General features: G+C 35.6%; 1 protein-coding gene and 1 pseudogene across 1 annotated transcript in view; one reads left to right on the top strand and one right to left on the bottom strand.

Moving 5' to 3' along the window:
- Positions 1 to 19170, bottom strand: part of LOC134375031 (synaptosomal-associated protein 23-like) — a 30228-nt pseudogene extending 11058 nt beyond the window's left edge.
- Positions 1 to 20166, top strand: part of DCDC1 (doublecortin domain containing 1) — a 451490-nt gene that overhangs the window by 158850 nt on the left and 272474 nt on the right. The window lies entirely within an intron of this gene.

Here is a 20166-nt window from a genome sequence, read left to right as displayed (position 1 = left end):
TTTTCAAATTAAATCAGCCTCTGTCCCTCAGGCATTGATATATAACACTCATGGTCATCTGTTTTTTCCCTTTGAGAATTGAGTGGTGTAGATAGTTGTATTGATTACTTCTAAGGTCTCTTCCAGTTCTTATGAGTTTATGATTCTTTTATATGTACATCTTTTCTCTGGAATTTTATGACTTGTAGGATTAGAATGTTTGGTTGGGGAAGTTCTTTTTTGTAATTGCTAGTTTATGGATTTCTTTATATCGATGTCAGTAAGTAGGCAATTACAGGGATAGAATACGTTTTCAACTTAATCTCATTATTTTTATAATAAATGGCATTTCCAGGAAATGTCTCTAGTTCTTTTAAAAATTACCATGTAACTCCTAGTGTCTATACTTATAATTAAAATAATCTTAGAATTCTTAGACTGAAGCTGATAATTACTTTTTCAAAAGATATTAGGAAAGAAAAAATCTGGTTGATAGATATTAGAAGGTATCATCTTGGATGTGAAGTTTAGATGATAGGGAAACTATATAATTTTGTAAAATTATTATTAAGAATCATAATTCAGATAAAGAATTAAATTATGTATATTCATATCTAAGCTATTTTGTAGCTTTTATGATGGAAATCTGTCACTCTGACCATCAGTTTTTTCATTCAGTCACTTGTTTTCTCTTCTATCAATTTTTTTTCTTAATGTATTATCTAAAGTAAAATATGCCAAATGAATTTCTCACAGAAGAATAACTCTTTTGAGAGATCATAAGTCTTTCAACCATATCTATCTAGAATGATTATTAGATCAGTTGAAATGTCTATAAGCTTACCTTGATGGGTTACAATTTGTCAGTTCTATACACATGAAATTTGTTTGAATAAAGGGAATTTTTTTTCTAAGAAATCTTTAATTTAAACCAGGTCTCGTAGTCACTGATTCTCTTTGCTGCATGTTTCAGGTTCTCTGCCTTCCAAACATCATATGATTATACTAGGAGTCCCTGGAGATTGGGTAGGCCAGGTGTCTAGTCCTGGCCAGTAAGTTGTAAGTGGAAATAATGGTGTCACTTCTGGGATGGTTTCCAGCTCAAGACATGTCAGAGCTTTCTTTCCTTCTGCCAGTGTGACTGGTGGGGATGGTGGCTTCTCCATTAGTTTGGGTACTAGAGTGAAGAGATGTGGTGTATCCAGTCAAACTGAAATGGACGTGTAGGTGGAGAGAGAAATGAGTCTTAGTTGTTATAAACCAAGGATTGGCAAACCATAGCACATGGATGAAATCTGGCCTGCAGCCTGTTTTTGTTAATAAAGTTTTAAAGAAACAGAGCCATGCCCATTTATTTGCTTATTGTCTATGGTTGCTTTTGAGCTACAATACTAGAATTGAGTAGTTGGAACAAAACCTGTATGGCCAGCAAAATTGAAACTATTTATTATCTGGCCCTTTAAAGGAAAAGTTTGCCTACTCCTGTGCCAGTGATGGACTGACGTTTTTTCTGATGGGTCAGTACTGTAAAGATTCATATGTAGAACTGTTAAATCAGGGTGCTGTTTTTCTCGCACTATCTTATCTAAGCCCAAATATTGAGGCTTTGTTCCCAGTAGCCTCTTGTGTCCAAACAAAGAATAAGCACATAGAAGGCAACAGAAATCTTTGATTCTGAGGAGCATTTGCCTTTATGGTATGTGATGCTGTTGTGTGATTGAGGTTGCTGGATGAAATATCAGGTTACATAGCAAAAATATAAATTTGTTATTGTTCTTGTCCCCAAGTGAACAGAATTTTAGATGTTTTATTTGAGGAATATCATTATTCTTTTAAAAATAAGATGTAGGTTTTGCCAAAGGGGTTGGAAAACAGAAGGTCCAAGATGTCCTAACTAAATCTTGAAGCAACGATGACTTTGGTCATTATTACCTATCTGCTCACCTCCCTGAGATGCTTCAGCATCGACATAAGCTCTTTAACAAATAAATATGATGAGCAGTTCTAGTTTTTAGATTTTTATCTTTGAGAAAAGAAGAAACTGAAAATGACACAAAAAGGCAACTTTTCCTTGCTTTATGACTTGGACCAAAGAGGAGTGGGTGGGTGGTTCAGGGTGATATCAACACAGGCTTATGAGTGTGATAAAGAATTGGTCCTAGCTGATCCTAAGCTCCTGCTTCTTATTACCTTTTGTCTGGACTATTTCAATAGCTCCTAGATGGTGCCCCAGATTTCCTTATCCTTAGTCAAACTTAGTGCTTCCTACTTTCTGAAACATATCTCTAAGATTTTGAGCAGCATGTGACTTTTTTTCTGTCACAAATTGGCCTCTATAGACCCCATTACATAGCCTCACTTCAATTTCAAACACATCTTTCACTACCCTCATTCACTCACCCTGTGCTACAAACAGAAACTCAGCCTTCCCCTCACACATCCCACGTTTTCCTTCTTTGGACTTTAGCTTATGCTCCTGCCTCAGGAAAGGCAAGAAAGCTCCATTCTCAAGTCTTTGTTTCTCTAATGCACAGATTGGATGTAACTTCTTCCCCGAAGTTCTCCCTTATTTCTCCCTCCTATAAACTTCTGCAATGATTTGTGTACGTATCTCTATGCTTTTGAAAAGCAAAAAAGAAAGCTTTGCTTTTGTTCTTTGCTTTGCTTATATGCATGCTTTATCTTCCTAACTATACCACAAACTCATGAGGACAGAATTCTTTTTTTTTTATAATTCTCTCAGCATCTAGTACAGTATCTTGCAAGTAATAATAAATACTTGTTGAATGAATGAATGAATGAACAACTCAACTGCCCTTTTTGGTGTAGGTAAAGGCAAAGATGGAAAGAGGGACAAAGAGATGGCATGCATGAGTCATTCTGTGGCCTGGTTCTTTGCCTTTCAGGCCATAGAACCTGAGGTAAGGGCCTTGCTCTGAGTAGGTGCTTAATCTTATTTGAATGGACACTTTGTATTCTTTCACTTATTAAATTTGTCTGAATCTATATCTCATGTCTCCCCACAGTCATAAAAATGTTTATTTGATAAAGAAATTAGAAGGGAATATAGAAACTAGTAGTGAAGGTTTTAAATGATATAAAGCAATGATTAAACAGATTAAAATTATGAGTGGTCTTATATTTGATCATGCAAAATTTGACATGTCTAAACTATAATATAATTTCTTATTGTCAGTCCAGATTATGTTTATTGGATGAAATCTAAGTAGGCAAATAAAGAGATTTATATGAAAATTAACTCACATAGTATCTGAGATGATGTTTTTATAAAAAGTAGCATTATTATGATTTGAAGTATAACATTTCCATAAAATTAGAGTTGTAATAAATACTTTCAGGTATAGGTTCAACACACCATGCTGTTACAAGTGAAAATCACTTATTTTAGAACTCTTTAGCTCATTCAAATGTGTCATTATTAAAGTTCCTTAGTACACAAATATCAAAAGGAAAAAAATTTGCAGCAAAAAAATGCTCATTTTATTCTTCTTTTAATCCTCAATCTTAATTATGTCATTGCTTTCATTTAATCAATAATAATAACATAATAAAATTAAATAATATATTACGTAACAGTTAAACATATATTAAATGCTTATTATATACCGAGTACTGTGATTTAATACACATACATGTATTTAATCCTTACAACAATATATGAGGAGGTACTGTGATTAATTCCTTTTCACAAACAAGAAAACTGAGGCTTAGAGATATTAAGTAACTTCCTTAAGTTATATTATTATGTGGCTTGTAAGTGAAGGAGTTGGGAAAGTAATCTAATCAGTCTGTCTCCAAAGCCCACTCTCCTGAGTTGTCGAAAACTGCTTCCTCAAAGGACTTTTCTTTAGTTATCTCATTTTTTTATACCATGTCATCTGCTTTAACATATCAGTCAATGTGCCATTAAGAATCTAGCATTGTGTCAAGAATAGGAATACACCAGAGAGATTTAAGTCATGTTTCTTGTTCATAAGGAGCCTGTACTTTAGTTGGACACAGAAAATATACAAATACCAAATAATTAGTGAAAAATATCATCTATATTGAGTGCTAAATTGGGCAGTACAGACAAATCATAAATTTATAGATTGTTAGAGTCAAAGGAAGGGATTTTTGAGGTCAACTAGGCCATTGTGCTTGTTTTACATCTGAACAGCTTGACAGCGTGTAGTGAGTTGCTAATTGTATGACACGCAAAAAAGAACAACCAAAGAAGCTTAAAGAGATTGGGGGTGAGTGGGTACATCAAATGGAGTTAGAGGAAAGGGAGGATGATGTTGATAGTTATCATCAAAGAATTATTCACAATGGAGGTGGACTTGATTTCAAACTCAAAGGATGGGTAAGTTATACTAGGGGGAGGTTGGTTGTAGAAGTGTGCATATGTGTGTATATGAGTGCACACATACTCAGGGCCTCACTTGAAGAAAGCCATGAAGTAACTGAAGTGTAAAATTTATACTGTTTACTTGTTCACTATTGTATCTCCAGCATTGATTGGTAATGGTGAGTGGGAATTTTAAAAGATATGATGCCCGAGCCTCACCCAGATTAATTGAATCACAGAATTAGAGGTTGCCTTTGGGCATCAGTATTTTTCAAAAGCTCTCCAGATGTTCCTATGGAAAAGTATGGGCATAGTGCCTTCTTATGATGTTAACATTTAGTACAGAAATAAGGCATACTGTACAAGAATAAAATAAGTGTAATCAAGAATCTAGGATCAAGATGGCAGAATAGATGGTACCCAGCATCACTCTCTCCTGCGATCAACCCATTTACAACTATTAAAAAGCAATGAATGCCAAGCTGGGTCCTCTAGAACTCAGGGGAAGAAGAGGAGAGACCTATGGAGTTCATGAAGACAGGAGAAATCACGATGAGAGAAAGAAAGGACTGCTCCGACCATTTTGAGCCCTGGACACTTCAAGGCTGGCCCTGGTGAGCACATGGAGCAAGAGCTGGCAAAAGCCATAGCTGTGTCCTTTGTGTGAAGTTGCTTGGAGGCTGCAGGGGGAAGAGGGCCTTGTGGCCCCCAGGCCAGCAAGACCACTAACAGGGTTCCTGTGGACCCACAAAGGAGTGAGGGGCCACAGACAGCTGAAAAAAGGAGACACTCAGAGGCCAGTGAGTCATCGCAATGGACTAGCACATGGCCTGTCCTATGGGAAGTGTTTAGAAGGCCCAGCAGGGGAACATTGAGGCACAGCATGGACAGCTGATCTGCCCTTTAATCAACAGAGGACCAGTCAGTGGAGACTAGTCATAGAACTGCAAAATATAGAACTGCAGGGGTTTCAGTTTGCTGAAAAGACTCAGGCCCAGACCAGATATTCCACACAACCCATGTGCACCAGACTTCATGAGACCCAGAAGTACTTACAAGGTCAACAATTAAAACCTGAGCTTTACAAAAAGCCTTTCCCAGAGAATGAGCAGCAAAGCAGAAGTTTAGCTCAACCGCAGGGCTCAAGTGATGGTTCCCACAGGAAGTTTCCCTTTTTTAGAAGTAAGCGAAGGACAACAAATTATTTCCAGTGTGGAGTTTAAGTGGTAAGGTAGCTAATAATCCAACACAGAACTGAAAGAAAAAACAAAACCCCACATATCAGAAACAAAGTTCTAATATTAACCAGTAAAGGTCTAATAGCACCAAAGAATCCCTGTAAAACCTAGAAGGATTGGAAGTCTCCCAGGCTTCTAAGCTGGGTTGGGGAGAGGGCTGAGGGCCTCAGCCATCCCCCTCAGACATTGTCATCCAGCCCAGCAACAACTACCAGGCCACTGCTGGAAGCACCTCGGCTTCCCTGACGGAATGAGGTGGGTGTCATGGGCCTTGACCACACCCCCCTTCTGCCACCTCCTCCCATCCTATTCCTGTCCCCTTTCCCCTCTCCCCCTCCCTCTCAACTGCTCCACAATGACATCTTAGAATGTTAAAAATAAATAAATAAATAAATAAATTTAAAAAATAATTAATAGATAAAATTGGGTTTATTCCTCTCCACCCACTCGCAAAAAAAGGAGTCTATGGCCAGTGCTCAATGGACTGAAAATGGTGTAACAAAATGGAAGGATCTGAGATGAGATAAGATAGATGGATGAGAAAGTGGAATAGGAAAGACCATTTAGAAAGCAATTACAGTAATTATGGATTAGGAGGTTGAAGCCTGGCCTGGGGTGGTTTTTCTGGGAATAGGAGAAGAAAAGGTTTAACCTGAGAATTTTCAGAAAGGCTTGCTGATTGGTAAGAACAGCCCAAGAAATTAAATGGCAAAACCCTCACAAATGAAAGATTGCCTTATTAAATTTTTTAGGTTGATATTCAGAATATGAAGATATAACATTTATTGAAAAACTAACATTTAAATTTTAACAAGGCAACATTTAGGATTAATAAATTTTTAGTGACTTTGAAATCTCATATTGACTTTCTGTTATGTATTTGCTTTAACATCTAATGATTTTTCTTAACTTTATCCTTAAACACATTTATGTCTTCTTTTCCAACTCCCTCACCACCACTAGTCGAGTGAAATATAGTTGCATACTAGTTCCACCTATATAAATTCATGGCATGTGTTTCATGGGCTGTATTAGTTAGTATTAAAAGTATTAAATTTGACTGCAGTATCACAGACAACCTACCTAATTGTGCATTAAGTCATTACATGGGAAGCCTGGAGACAGGCAGTTGGTGATAATAGTTCAGAGGCCCAAGGATATCAGAGTTGAAGTCTCTTAGATTCTCTGGCTTTCCTCTAAAGATTTAGGGACAACTACTGCAACTGTAGCCATCATGTATACTCCAAGCAGCAAGAAGGGGAAATTGTGGTAGGGCATAAAGAGCTTACCTTTAAATCCTATAATTGGCATTTATATATCATTGACCATTCCTATTTGCAAAGGAGGCTTGGAAATTCACTGCTTAACTAGGCATATTGCCTAGGGTTCTGTTAGTGAGAAAGTCACATAAACTAAGTATATTCTGCTCTCTCTCTCCCCCTCTTTTTTTTCTCTCTCTCTCCTCATTCTTCCTTTTATATTTTCATTGGAAAAAATATATTAAGCACCTAGTATGCATCAGGTACCTTTCACAGTGAACAAGACAAGCACTTATTTGTGGGAGCTAATAAGAATAAATAAAAAGTATACAAACAAATAAATGGGGGAAAAAAGATACAACAATCACAGTAATTCCTTGAGCTTGCTAAGTGAACAGATATGATGTTTATGGGAGGAGGGGGAGAGAGTGGGGGGAAAAGGAGGAATCGGTAAACGGACACAAAAGTCAAAGGAATTGGTAAAGGGATGTACGTTGAATGTCGATAAATTAAAAAAAAATGCTCAACATCACTAGTCATCAGGAAAATGCAAATCAAAACCACAACGAGATGTCATCTCACCCCAGTTAGAATGGCTGTTATCAGAAAGACAAAAAATAACACGTGCTGGCAAGGATGCGGAGAAAAGGGAACTCTTATACACTGTTGGTAGGAATGTAAACTAGTACAGCCATCATGGAACAGAGTATGGAGTTTTCTCAAAAAACTAAAAGTAGAACTACCATATGATTTAGCAATTTCACTGCTGGGCATTTATCCAAAAGAAAGGGAATTAGTATACTGAAGAGATACCTGCATCACCATGTTTATTGCAGCAATAGTCACAATAACCATGATACGGAATCAGCCTGTGTCCATCAACAGATGAATGGATCAAGAAAATGTGGTGTATCTCTCTCTCTCTCTTTATATATACATGTATATATATAGATGTGTTAGTCCATTTCTGTTGCTTATAACAGGAATACCAGGAACTGGGTGATTTATAAGAAAATGAAATTTATTGTTTACAGTTTCAGAAGCTGTAAAGTCCAAAGTCCAGGGAACATGTCTGGTGAGGGTCTTGGTGATGGTGACAGTGGCCCAGGGGTCTCACATGGCAGAAAATTGTGGAGCAGAGAGAGAGAGAATTCCTCATGCACTCTCCTTTTTAAAGCCCTCAGAATCATGCCCATTACCACCGTTATTAATCCATTCACTAGGCATGGTCCTACAATCCAATCACCTCTTCAAGGCTCCACCTTTCAGTGACCATAATAGGATTTCCCACCCTCAACAGTTACAGTGGGAATGAAGCTTTTAATATATGAACTTTGGAGACACAATTTAATCAATCCACAACAATAAACAATGTGATACTACTCAGCCATAAAAAAGAATGAAATCCCGTCACTTGTGGCAACATGGATGAGCCTGGAAGGCATTATATTAAATGAAATAAGTCAGACACAGAAGAGAAATACCACATGTTCTCACTTATATGTGGGAGCTAAAAAAAAAAAAAGAAAAAATGTTGAATTTTTAGAAGTAGAGAGTAGAATTGTTACTAGAGGCTGGGGGGAGGTGATAGTGAGAGGTTGCAAAATTACAGCTAGATAGGGAAAATAAGTTCTAGTGGTGTACAGTAGTGCTAGGCATCCATAACTAATACTAATTTATTGTACGTTTTCAAATGGCTGGAAGAAAGGACCTCAAATGTTCTCATTGCAAAGAAATGATAAATTTTTGTGGTGAATTTGCTAAATACCCTGGTTTGACCGTTACACATTGTATGCATGTATTAAAATATAATTCTGCACCCCATAAATATGTACAATCAATGTTTCAATTAAAAATAAATTAATTAAAAAACATTTGATGTTTATTCAGTCTTTTGTTATTACAAACAATGCTGCAATAAATATTCATGTATGCATTTTTTGAAGGCTTGTTTGAGTATGTTTATAGGTAGTCTTCCTACAAATAGAATTGCCAACTGAAAAAGAATGAAATTGTTATATATTATCAAATTTCCTTCCCAACACAACAGTATATGAGAATGTCTGTTTTCCAAATCCACTGATGATATATGAGGATACTTCATAAAGTTCCTGGAGAAACAAGAGAAGGGAAGGAGGAAGGGGAGGAGGGAGGGAGGGAAGAAGGGAAGAAGGAAGGAATGAAGGAAAGAAAGAGAGAGAAGACCACAACAATACATGGAACTTTCAGAAGGAGAGAACAAACCTAAGGATGCTAGAGATGGGGGGCAGGGAGGGAGGGGGTTTGGGAAGTGATAGCTCGGGCAAAGGGCATAAAGAAGTATCACGAATTCTAAGAATGAATATGCTAATAATAACTAAGAATAAAAAAGATAATACAAATCTTTCCACGAACTTTTTGAAGATCCCTGATATTGTATAATAGATATTTAAAAATTTTTGTCATTTTAATAGGTAAGCAATCTCATTGAGTTACATTTTGCATTTTTCATATTATAAATGATGTCGAACATCTTTTCATATGTTTAAAAGCCAATTTTAATTTCATTTCTTGTGAACTTTTTCTTTACGTCCTTTGCTCATTTTCTACTAGGTTATTAGTATTTTTCTTATTGCTTTGTGGAAACTCTTTATATACTAAGAAAATTAGCCTCTTGTTTTTCATATGTTCTGTGTATAAATTTGGATTTCTCTCATGTGCTATTGGCTAGGAGGTTGTAGTGCTAGAGTGACTTTTAAAAATTTGAGCTTTGCATGCAAAAAAATCTATAACAAACATTATATTTTGGTATCCATGTACCCTGCTCAGTTCAATGCCAGATAAGGTTCAGGTGAATTTACATAATTAATGTGCTTACCATGGTCTAAAATTCACATTCAGTACCATGTCACATCATGATAAAATCCTATTAAATAAACAACTTACTCTTTATGGTATGATGCTGCAGTATGAACGCAGTTGATAAGTTTAACTTATTCATTTCCTAGTTAACTAGAATTAAGTTAGTGCTTACTGTATTGTATATAGCTATCAATGTATAAACTCAGATATTTTCATTGCTTTTTGTAAGTTCTGGGTGTTTTTTGATATAACTTTAATATTTATGATTAAAAATTGAAATAGTTGTTTTATATTGTTAGTGATTGAAACTTGAAAAAAAATTTACTTTATTCCTCTTTTTAATTTCTGGATTAGTTTTGTTGAACAGTATCCCAAAATTGCAAGGAGAGCTATTTAAAAATGATTATTATTTTCAACTATTTTATGTGAACTAGAGTCTTTTCAATGCTGTGAAACAAATGGGAATACAGCAAGTTGGATGCTAATTTGATATAAGAATCTATAGAACTTTACAGCAGAAGGAATGTATCTCAATCTATGAAATTAAAAAAACATTTAGGAGGTTGGGAGAGATTCTAGGATGTTATGCAGACTGTGACAAAAGAATCAAACTTATTACAAATGTATGAAACAACCTTACTGAAGGGGATGAAGAGATAAGATGCTGACCTAAGATCTAGAAATGAGTGAAGTCTGTAAGACTAAATGCAAAAGAAATTGCACATAAGCATATATTCTATTAATGAAGTTGTTTCCCACAGGAGTATGGGATAACAATTCTGAAAATGCTATTCATGTACATCGGAATTGCATAATTATGTAAATGAATGGCAGATGATGGGAGTCATTCCTTACTCTTGCAATGGGAGGTTATGGACAATCAAGGGAAAAAGGCTGGAATGATCCATGTGGTAATGAATTAGAGTTGGAGACATGACTATGAACTCATGTTTAGCCTAATATAGCTACAGATGGTCACATATAGAAATATATATATATATGTGGGTTAGTAAACACATGTATTTCCTTGTTCTGTCAGCTGAGAAAACCTTGAAGCAATAAAAGTCCTAGTGTCCAGATCTTGGTTTCTAATTCCTTTCTTCAATGAAAGGAACCAGGACTCCTTGGAGAAATGGAAGGTTATAGGACAGGGACAGGAAATATGCGAGGTAAACCTAGAGCATCTGACAGTGCCTAAAAGAGTAAGAAACTGCTCAAAAAACACACATCAATGGAGATATATCAAAGGGACATAGGGGCCAACTGAAAGAACTTCCAGTGACCAAAACTGGACTAATTTGAGCAATAGAATAAATAAGTAATTTTGCATTATAACCTAATGTATAAAGTAAATAATGATGAGTCTATGGTAATATGAAAAATTATTGAATAAATAAACAAATGAGGGAGAAGAGACAAATCTGTTCTGAAAAATTCCAAATAATTTATGTAAATACTTCTCCCTCAAGAAGGTGAGCATAACTCCCTACTTTTTTAGTATGGGTTGTGCTAGTGACTTTCTTTCAAAAAGTACAATATGGAAAGGGAGAGAAAAGAGTCACTTTACTGTGGAAAAACCTGCCAAACACTACCTCATCCTGCTGATCAAAATTAATGTCAATAGTAAGCCATGTTGATAGTGTGTACCCTTGATATGATGTGATGAGAATAGCTCTTTACTTCTGTGGTCTTCCTCCCTAAAATCCATAACCACAATCTAGCCATGAGAAAAAAACATCAGATAATTCCATTTTAGGGAGATCCTACAAAATACTTGGACAGTATCCTCAAAACTCTCATTGTTATTAAAAACAATAGAAGTCTCAGAAACTATTACAGCCAAGAAAAGTCCTAAAGAGACATAATGACTGAATGTAATATGGTATACTGGATGGGATCCTGAAACAAAAAGGACATTAGGTAAAAACTAAGGAAATCTGAATAAAGTATGGATATAAGTTGATGATAATGTATCAATATTAGTTTATTAATTGTGACAAAGGTGCCATATTATTATAAAATGTTATGTAATAATAGAAAAAACTAGGTTTAGAATATATGGGAATGCTCTGTACTATCTTTACAAGATTTCTGTAAATCTGAATCTACTCTAAAATAAAAATTATTATTGAAAAAAGTAAAAAATAAAAACCATAATTATAATATTCTTTCCATCACAAGGAATTATCTGTGTGTGTGCTGCTTGACCATATGCCTTAAATATATATTTAAGTAAATAAATATTTACTTTAGTAATTTATGAAATTTTACATAGGTAGCAAAATTATTTATATATTTTAAGGTAAACATTCCTGGATTTAAACCTTATGTATATTCCAAATTTTGGAATAAAATCTCAAATAATTATCATATCAATAAGATTTGGTTACAAACTATTTGCCTTTCCTCAGAAAGGTTTCTGTTTCTCACTTGTTCTGACCAACCATTCCATTCCTACATAACTATAGTAATCCAGTATGCTATTTTACTTTATATTATTTACAGATGGAAGCAAGACTGGATTAAAATAACTCTATGTTATTTAAAAAATATTTACTGGTGAAAAGTGAAAAGACTATCTCTTTATTTGTTTTGTCATGAAACATTGTTGCTCACAAATAGAAAAGCTAAAAGCCTCTGTAATGTTAGGGCAATTCTTTCTCTTATAACCGAAGATGTTTAGCTACATGTTTTACGTACCTGAAAGGGTTCACACGGTAATTTCTAAGCATATTTCTTATAAATCATGCCATCTTCCCTTAAAGCCAGCTAGGTAAACACATGAGATTAACAATTAAATAAATGCAATATGCTTGAACACGTTTTCTTTTTTGGCAGCTTTGATTTCTTTGTGGGTTTGATTTTTTTTAGCTTAGTTTAATGTTCTAAGGGATATATTAGCAGATCTTAAATATTCTTAATATGTAGCCCCGTAGAAGCTAATTAAACATTTGTGCACATTAAATTGTATGTATATTATACTAGGTAAGTGTACCAATGCTTTTAGAATTAGCATCATGGTAGAATCAATGATTAGAACAAATAAACAGAAATAAAAACAAAGAAAATCAGAAAACCAAATAATTTTTTCATGACTTGATTTTAATTAATTAATTGTATTGTACCATAGTTGATTGTACATATTGTAGGGTACAGAGTAGAATAACATTACCTGTGTGCAATATGTGATGCTCAAATCAGGATAATTAGTATATTCAACATTATACAATGTAATCGTTTTTCATGGCCCTTTACCAATTCTTCCCTTACCCCCTCTTCCCTCCCTCTTTCCCACACTAGTAACCTCAATTCTATTTTCTCTTTTGAAAGTTCAACATATTTTTGTGATTGTTGTATCTTTCTTTCTTTTTCTTTTAAAAATGTATTTGTTTACTTTTTAGCTCCCACTCATGGGTGAGGATATGTGGTATTTCTCTTTCTATGCCTGGGTTATTTTACTTAACATGATTTTCTCTAAGTTTGTACATGTTGTTGTGAATGGCACTGTTTCATTATTTTTTATGGCAGAGTAGTATTCTATTGTGTAAATATACCACATTTTCCTTATCCAGTCATTCAATGATGGACATTTAGGTTGGTTGCAGCTCTTGGCTATTGTAAATAGAGCTGCAGTAAACATGGCGGTGCAGGTATCCTTTTGACATGGTATTTTTCATTTCTCTGAGTATGTTCCTAGCAGTGGAATTACTGGATCATATGGCAGTTGTACCTGTAGTTGTTTGAGGAAACTCCATACTATTTTCCATAATGGCTGTACCTATTTACAATCTCACCAACAGTGTAGGAGGTTTCCCCTTTCTCCACAACTGTTACATTCTCTTTGTCACCTCTCTCCCTCTGGGTGACAGAGACACAAAAAGGATTACTCAAAGCCCATTTCTTCTGAGCAGTGAGAGGCTCCAAAGGGGTTAATTTTCCATGGACCCTCAAGAGAGAGGTATTCCTCCTTCGGAAAATTAACACCAGACTAGGGTCTTTTCCCGGTATTTATTCTCCAGGACAGAAAGTTACACAAAAGGAACATAGGTGGAGTTATGGCTAAGTATAGTTTACAATAGAAGCTGGCAACATCCATGAAATAACAAAGTGACATTTCGTAATGCAAACAAAGTTTGCAAAAGGTTAAGTCAATCCATCAACAAAAGCTTGTTCTTAGTGAATACTCTCTTTTCACTACAGCAATTTCCTTAGTACTTTTACATAACAATAAAGTAACTTTAGGTTAACCTTCTCCAAGTGCATCTGTCCTTGAGCCAACAACTTTGCTGTGTTACAATTCTTTATCTACATCAGAGACTTTAGCCTGGGGAAGTTTCCTGTCTTTTGCAAGCTTAACATTTCCATATGTAATTTTAAAAAGTTAGGTTATTCCTGAAACTACAGGGCTTTGGAAGCTAGGCCCTGTGAAATACATTTACTTTATAAAAGTTAGTATACTCCACATCTAATTTTCTGAAGGAGGAATGCCTCTCTCTTGAGGGTTCATGGAAAATTAACCCCTTCAGGGCTTCTCACTGCTCAGAAGAAATGGGCTTTGAGTAATCCTTTTTGTGTCTCTGTCACCCAGAGGGAGAGAGGTGACAAAGAGAGTGTAACACACATCCTTGCCAGAATTTGTTATTCTCTGTCTATTTTGTAATAGCCACTCTAACTGGGGTGAGGTGATATCTCAATGTGATTTTGATTTGCATTTCCCTGATGCTTAGTGATGTTGAGCATTTTTATCATGTGTCTGTTGGCCATTTGTATACCATTGTTTGAGAAATGCCTATTTAGCTCCTTTGCCCATTTTTTTCATTGGATTACTTGTTTTTTTTAATGGTAAGTAGTTTGAGTTTGTTGTATATTGTGGAAGTTAATCCTTTAAGGGATATATAGCTTGCAAATATTTTATCCCACTGTGTAGGTTATCTTTTTGCTCTGTTGATTGTTCTTTTGCTGTTCAGAAGCTTTTTAGTTTGATATGATCCCATTTGCTTATTTTTACTTTTATCCCTATGCTTTGGGGATCATGTTCCTAAAGTCTTTGCCCAGTCTTACTTCTTGTAATGTTTCCCCTGTGATTTCTTTTAGGAGTTTTATAGTTCTGGGTCTTATATTTAAGTCTTTCTTCCATTTTGTGTTGATTTTAGTATATAGTGAGAGGTACAAGTCTAGTTCATTCGTCTACATATGGATGTCCAGTTTTTCCAGCACCATTTATTGAAGAGGCATCCTTTTCTCCAATGTATGTTCTTGGTGCCTGTGTCAAAGATCAGTTGGCTGTAAGTCTGTGGATTGATTTCTGGGTGCTCTACTCTGTTCCATTGGTCTGTTTGTCTGTTTTTATGCCAGTACTATGCTGTTTAATTTGAAGTATAATTTGAAGTCAGGTAGTGTTACGTTTCTGGCTTTTTTTATTTTTTGCTCAAGATTGCTTTGGCTATTTGGAGTCTTTCTTTGTTTCATATTAACATTTGGATTGTTTTTTCTATTTTGGTGAAGAATGTCATTGGTATTTTGATGGGGATTGAATTGAATCTATAGATCAATTTGTGTAATGTGGATATTTCCACAATGTTAATTCTTCCAATACAAGAGCATAGAATGTCTTTCCATCTTTTTGTGTCCTCTTTAATTTCTTACAGCAGTGATTTGTAGTTTGCATTGTAGTGATCTTTCACTTCCTTGGTTAAATTGATTCCTAGGTATTTTATATTTTTGGTAACTGTTGTAAATGGGCTTGGTTTCTTGATCTCTTTTTCTGCTAGTTTGTTGTTGGAATACAAAAACACTACAGATTTTTGTATATTGATTTTGTATCCTACAATGTTACTGAAATTGCTTTTAAGTTCTAAGAGTTTTTTGGTAGAGTCTTTAGGTTTTTCTATGTAGAAGATCATGTCATTTGTATACAGCGATCATTTGATTTTTTTCTTTCCAATTTGGATGCTCTTCTTTTTTTTCTATTGCCTGATTGCTCTGGCAAGTACTTCCAATACTATGTAAAATAGGAGTAGTGAGAGTGGTTCTCCTTGTCTTGTTCTTGTTATTAAGGGAAAAGCTTTCATATTTTCCCCATTCAGTATGATATTGGTGGTGGGTTTATTGTATATGGCTTTTATCATGTTGAGATATTTTCCTCCAATACCTAATTTACTGGGAGTCTTTATCATGAAGTGATGGTGAATTTTGTCAAATGTTTTTTTCTGTGCCTATTGAGATGATCATATAGTTTTTGTCCTTAATTTTGTTGATGTGGTGTATCATATTTATTGACTTGTGTGTGTTGAACCATCCTTGCATCCCTGGGATGAATTCCACTTGATTGTGATCTATAATTTTTTTTGTGGTGTTGTAGTCTATTTGCTAATATTTTATTGAGGATTTCTGCATCTATGATCATCAAAGATATTGGCCTATAGTTTTTTTCCATTTTTTTTTTTTTTGTTTGTATCTTTGTCTGGTTTTGGTATCAGGGTCATGCTGGCCTTACAGAATGAGTTTGGGAGAATGACCTCTCTTTCAATTTTTTGGAATATTTTGAAGATAATTGATATTAATTCCTCTTTAATGGTTTGGTAGAATTCATCAGTAAAACCATCTGATCCTGTGCTTTTCTTTGTTGGGAGATTGCTGATTATAGTTTTAATTTCATTGCTTGTTGTTGGTCTGTTCATCTTTTCTGTTTCTTCTTGGTTCAGTCTTGGTAGTTCGTATGTGTCCAGAAATTTATCCATTTCCCCCTGGTTTTCAAATTTGTTGGCATATAGTTGTTTATAATAGTCTCTAATGATTCTTTGTGTTTCTGTGGTATTGGTTGTAATGTCTCCTTTTTCATTTCTAATTTTTATTTGGGTCTTCTCTCTTCTTTTTTAGTTAGCCTAGCTAATTGTTTGCCTATTTTGTTTGTCTTCTCAAAAAAACCAATTTTTTTGTTTCATTGATCTTTTCTATCTTTTTTTTTTTTGGTTTCTATTTCATTTAGTTCTGCTCTGAACTTAATTATTTCTTTCCATCTATTTATTTTGGTATTAGATTGTTTTTATTTTCATAGTGCTTTGAGGTATAGTGTTAGGTTGTTTGTTTGAAATCTTTCTGTTCTTTTGAAGTAAGCATTTATTACTATAAACTTCCTTCTTAGTACTGCTTTTGCAATATCACACAGGTTTTTTGTATGATGTGGCTTTATTTTCATTATTTTTGAGAGATTTTTTGACTTCTGTTTAATTTCTTCTTAAGCCATTCAGGAGCATATTATTTAATATCCATGTGTTTGTATAATTTTTAGCATTTTTGCTTGTTATTGATTTCTAGTTTTAATCTATTGTGGTCTGAAAGATACTTGAAATGATTTCAATTTTCTAAAATTTGTTGAGACTTGATTTGTGATTCAACATGTAGTCTATTCTGGAGAATGTTCCATGTGCTGATGTGAAGAATGTATATTCCATAGTTGTTGGATGAAATGTTTTGTAGATTTCTGCCAAGTCCAATTGGTATAAAGTGTGATTTAAATACTATGTTTCTCTGTTGATTTGTTGCCTAGATGTTCTGTCTGTTGTTGAGAGAGGAGTGTTCAGGTGCCCAACTATTATCATATTTGGGTCTATCTCTTTCTTTGGGTCTAATAGTGTTTACTTTATATATCTGGGTGCTCAGATGTTGAGTGCATATATATTTATGATTATTATGTCTTCTTGATGGATAGATCCCTTTGTCATTATATTATGGACTTATTTGTCTTTTTATAGTTTTTGGTTTAAAGCATATTTTATCTGATAAAAGAATAGCTACTCATGCTCATTTTTGATTTCCATTTGCACGGTATATGTTTTTCTATCGCTCCATTCTTAGTCCATCTGCGCTTTTTCAAGTGAGGTGAGTTTCTTGTAGACAGCATATAGTCAAGTCTAGCCTTTCAATCCAATCAGCCAGTCTGTATCTTTTGAGTGGGGCATTTAATCCATTTACATTTAGGGTTGTTACTGAAAGGTATTGCCTTACTTCTGGCATTTTATCAATTTTCATTTGGATTTTTTAAATATCTTTTGTTTCTTTTTTTCCCCTTTATTGTTTGCCTTTGGTATTTGTTGGTTTTAAAGTTAGTAAGACACAGTTAAAAGCTCTTTTTCATTTACATTTTTGTTCTATCAGTGGGTTTTGTTCTTTCTTGTGTATTTATGGTAATGATTATCATTTTTTGGATTCCAGATGCAGGACTTCCTTGAGAATTTCTTGTAGAACTGGTTGTGTTGTGGTGAACTCTTATAGTTTTCATTTGTCTGGGAAATAGACTATTTCTCCTTCATTTCTGAATGATAACCGTGCTGGGTATAGTATTCTTGGCTGGCAGTTTTTTTCTTTTGGTATTTTGAATATATCATCATCCCATTCTCTTCTGGCCTGTAGAGTTTCTGTTGAGAAGTCTGCTGTTGGTCTGATGGGGACTCCTTTGTAGGTGACTTGTTGCTTTTCTCTTGCTGTTTTTAGGATTCTCTCTGTCTTTAAGTTTTGCCAGTTTGACTATAATGTGCCTCAGAGAGGATCTTTTTGGATTGAATCTGTTTGGGGATCTTTGAGCCTCCTGAATCTGAAGGTCCATGTCTCTCCTTATACTTGGGAAGTTTTCCACTATTATTTCATTGAATATATTTTCAATGCATTTTCCTTTCTCCTCACCTTCAGGAATACCCATAATTCAGATGTTTGTGCACTTATAGTTGTCTACTGTCTCTCTTAGATTTTCTTCCTTTTTTAAACATTATTATTTCTTTTTCATTTGTCTGCTGGAGCTATTTTGAAGAGGCTGTTTTTGAAATCAGAAACTATTTCTTCTGCTTGTTCTAGTCTGTTGCTTAAGCTCTCAGTTGTGTTTTTTATTTAGTAGAATGACTCCTTCAGTTCCATGAGTCTGCTAAATTCTTTTTAAAAGTATTAATCTCTTTGTAAATTTCCTCCTTTCTATCTTGGATAGTTTTGTTCAGCTCATTGTGCTGTCTAACTGTGTCTTCTTGTATCTCATTGAGTTTTCTTAGGATTTTTTCTTGTAATTATCTTTCAGTCATTTCAAGGGTTTCCTGCTGTATGGGATCTGGTTCTTGAGAGTTATTGTAGTCCTTTGGTGGACTCATATTTTCTTGATTTTTTTTTTTTTTTTGCTTGTTTGTTCATTTTGTTTTTGTATCCTATTATCTCTATACTGATGTCTGGTCATCTGGTAGAACAGTTGCTTCTTCTATTACTCTCCTTCCCTGGATTCTGCTGCTGATGCTCCTTGTGTCAATGCAGTCAAGTGGTTGGGGGTCTGCCTACACAGCAGCCGTGACTGCTGTGGCTGCTGTTGTGGTAGCAAGCTGCCATTGTGGTGGCAGTTGTTGTGAAAGTGGCTTTGGCAGTTTGCCTACATGGCAGCAGTGGCTCCACCTCTGGTGGGCTCCTTGCGCAACAAAGGTGTCTGCCTGGTGGTGCTGGTGGTGGTGGTGGTGACTGCAGCATTCATGGTTGCAACAGCTGCCCATGTGGCTGTGGTGTCCACAGTGGTGGCCCATGCAGCTATGGTATCTGTAGTGGCAGCAGGGTTACCTTGTGGCAGTGGCAATGGCATTGGTGGCTGTGATTGCCTCCTTTGCATCTGCAGTGTCTACGGTGGCAGTGGGTTTACCTCATGGGGGTAGCAGGGGCACCGACATCTGCAACTGCCTCTCTCCCATCTGTGGTGTCCATGGCAGCAGTGGGGTTACCTCGTGGGGTTGGCAGGGGCACCAGCAGCTACAACTGCCTACCTTGCATCTGTGGTCTCCTTGGCAGTGTTCTTGGAGGCAGAGGGGTTATCTCCTGGGGATAGCAATAGTGCTGATGGCTGTAACTGTCTTCCTTATGTCTGCTGTGTCCTTGGTGGCAGTGGGGTTACCTTGTGGCAGCGACAGTGGTGCTGGTGGCTGCTGCTGTGTCCCTAACATCTGTCACAGTGGCAATGGTGGTGGTAGTTGCAGCTGCCTCCTCAGTGTCTGTGAAGTCCCCAGCTGCAGTGACAAGCAACCCATAGGACTGCTGCTCTGTAGTGGGTGATGGTTTTGGGCCTGGACAGTGGCTCCAGTGACTGCAGCAGTGGGGGCAGTGGGATCATTTCTATCTTCTTCTGTGGAAGAACACACCCTTGGCACCTCTAGTCCACAATCTTCCCAGAAGTCTCTCAATAATTTTTTGATATTAGACGTTAATGGCCATTCATGACCTCTAATTTCCATTTACTGTGTTCATAAACTCCCACTACACATTGTTACTAGAATACTTATTGTATCTTTGAACTCATAAAATAAGAAACATTGCCTTTATTTGTTTTATAAATTGAGATTCCAAATAAAAAATACTGTTTGAAAAAATATTGACTTGAGTTTGGTTCCTAAACTGTGCAACCAGGCACCTCAGTGGGCTGCAGCAAACTCACAGGGCATCACAGGAAATTTAAAATTTTTGTTTGCCAAGGGCAATGTGA

The sequence above is a fragment of the Cynocephalus volans genome, chromosome 4 (assembly GCF_027409185.1).
Source record: "Cynocephalus volans isolate mCynVol1 chromosome 4, mCynVol1.pri, whole genome shotgun sequence".
NCBI classification, from domain to species: domain Eukaryota; kingdom Metazoa; phylum Chordata; class Mammalia; order Dermoptera; family Cynocephalidae; genus Cynocephalus; species Cynocephalus volans.
Note: the sequence above shows the minus strand (reverse complement) of the source record. Positions and strands in the feature narration are given on the sequence as shown.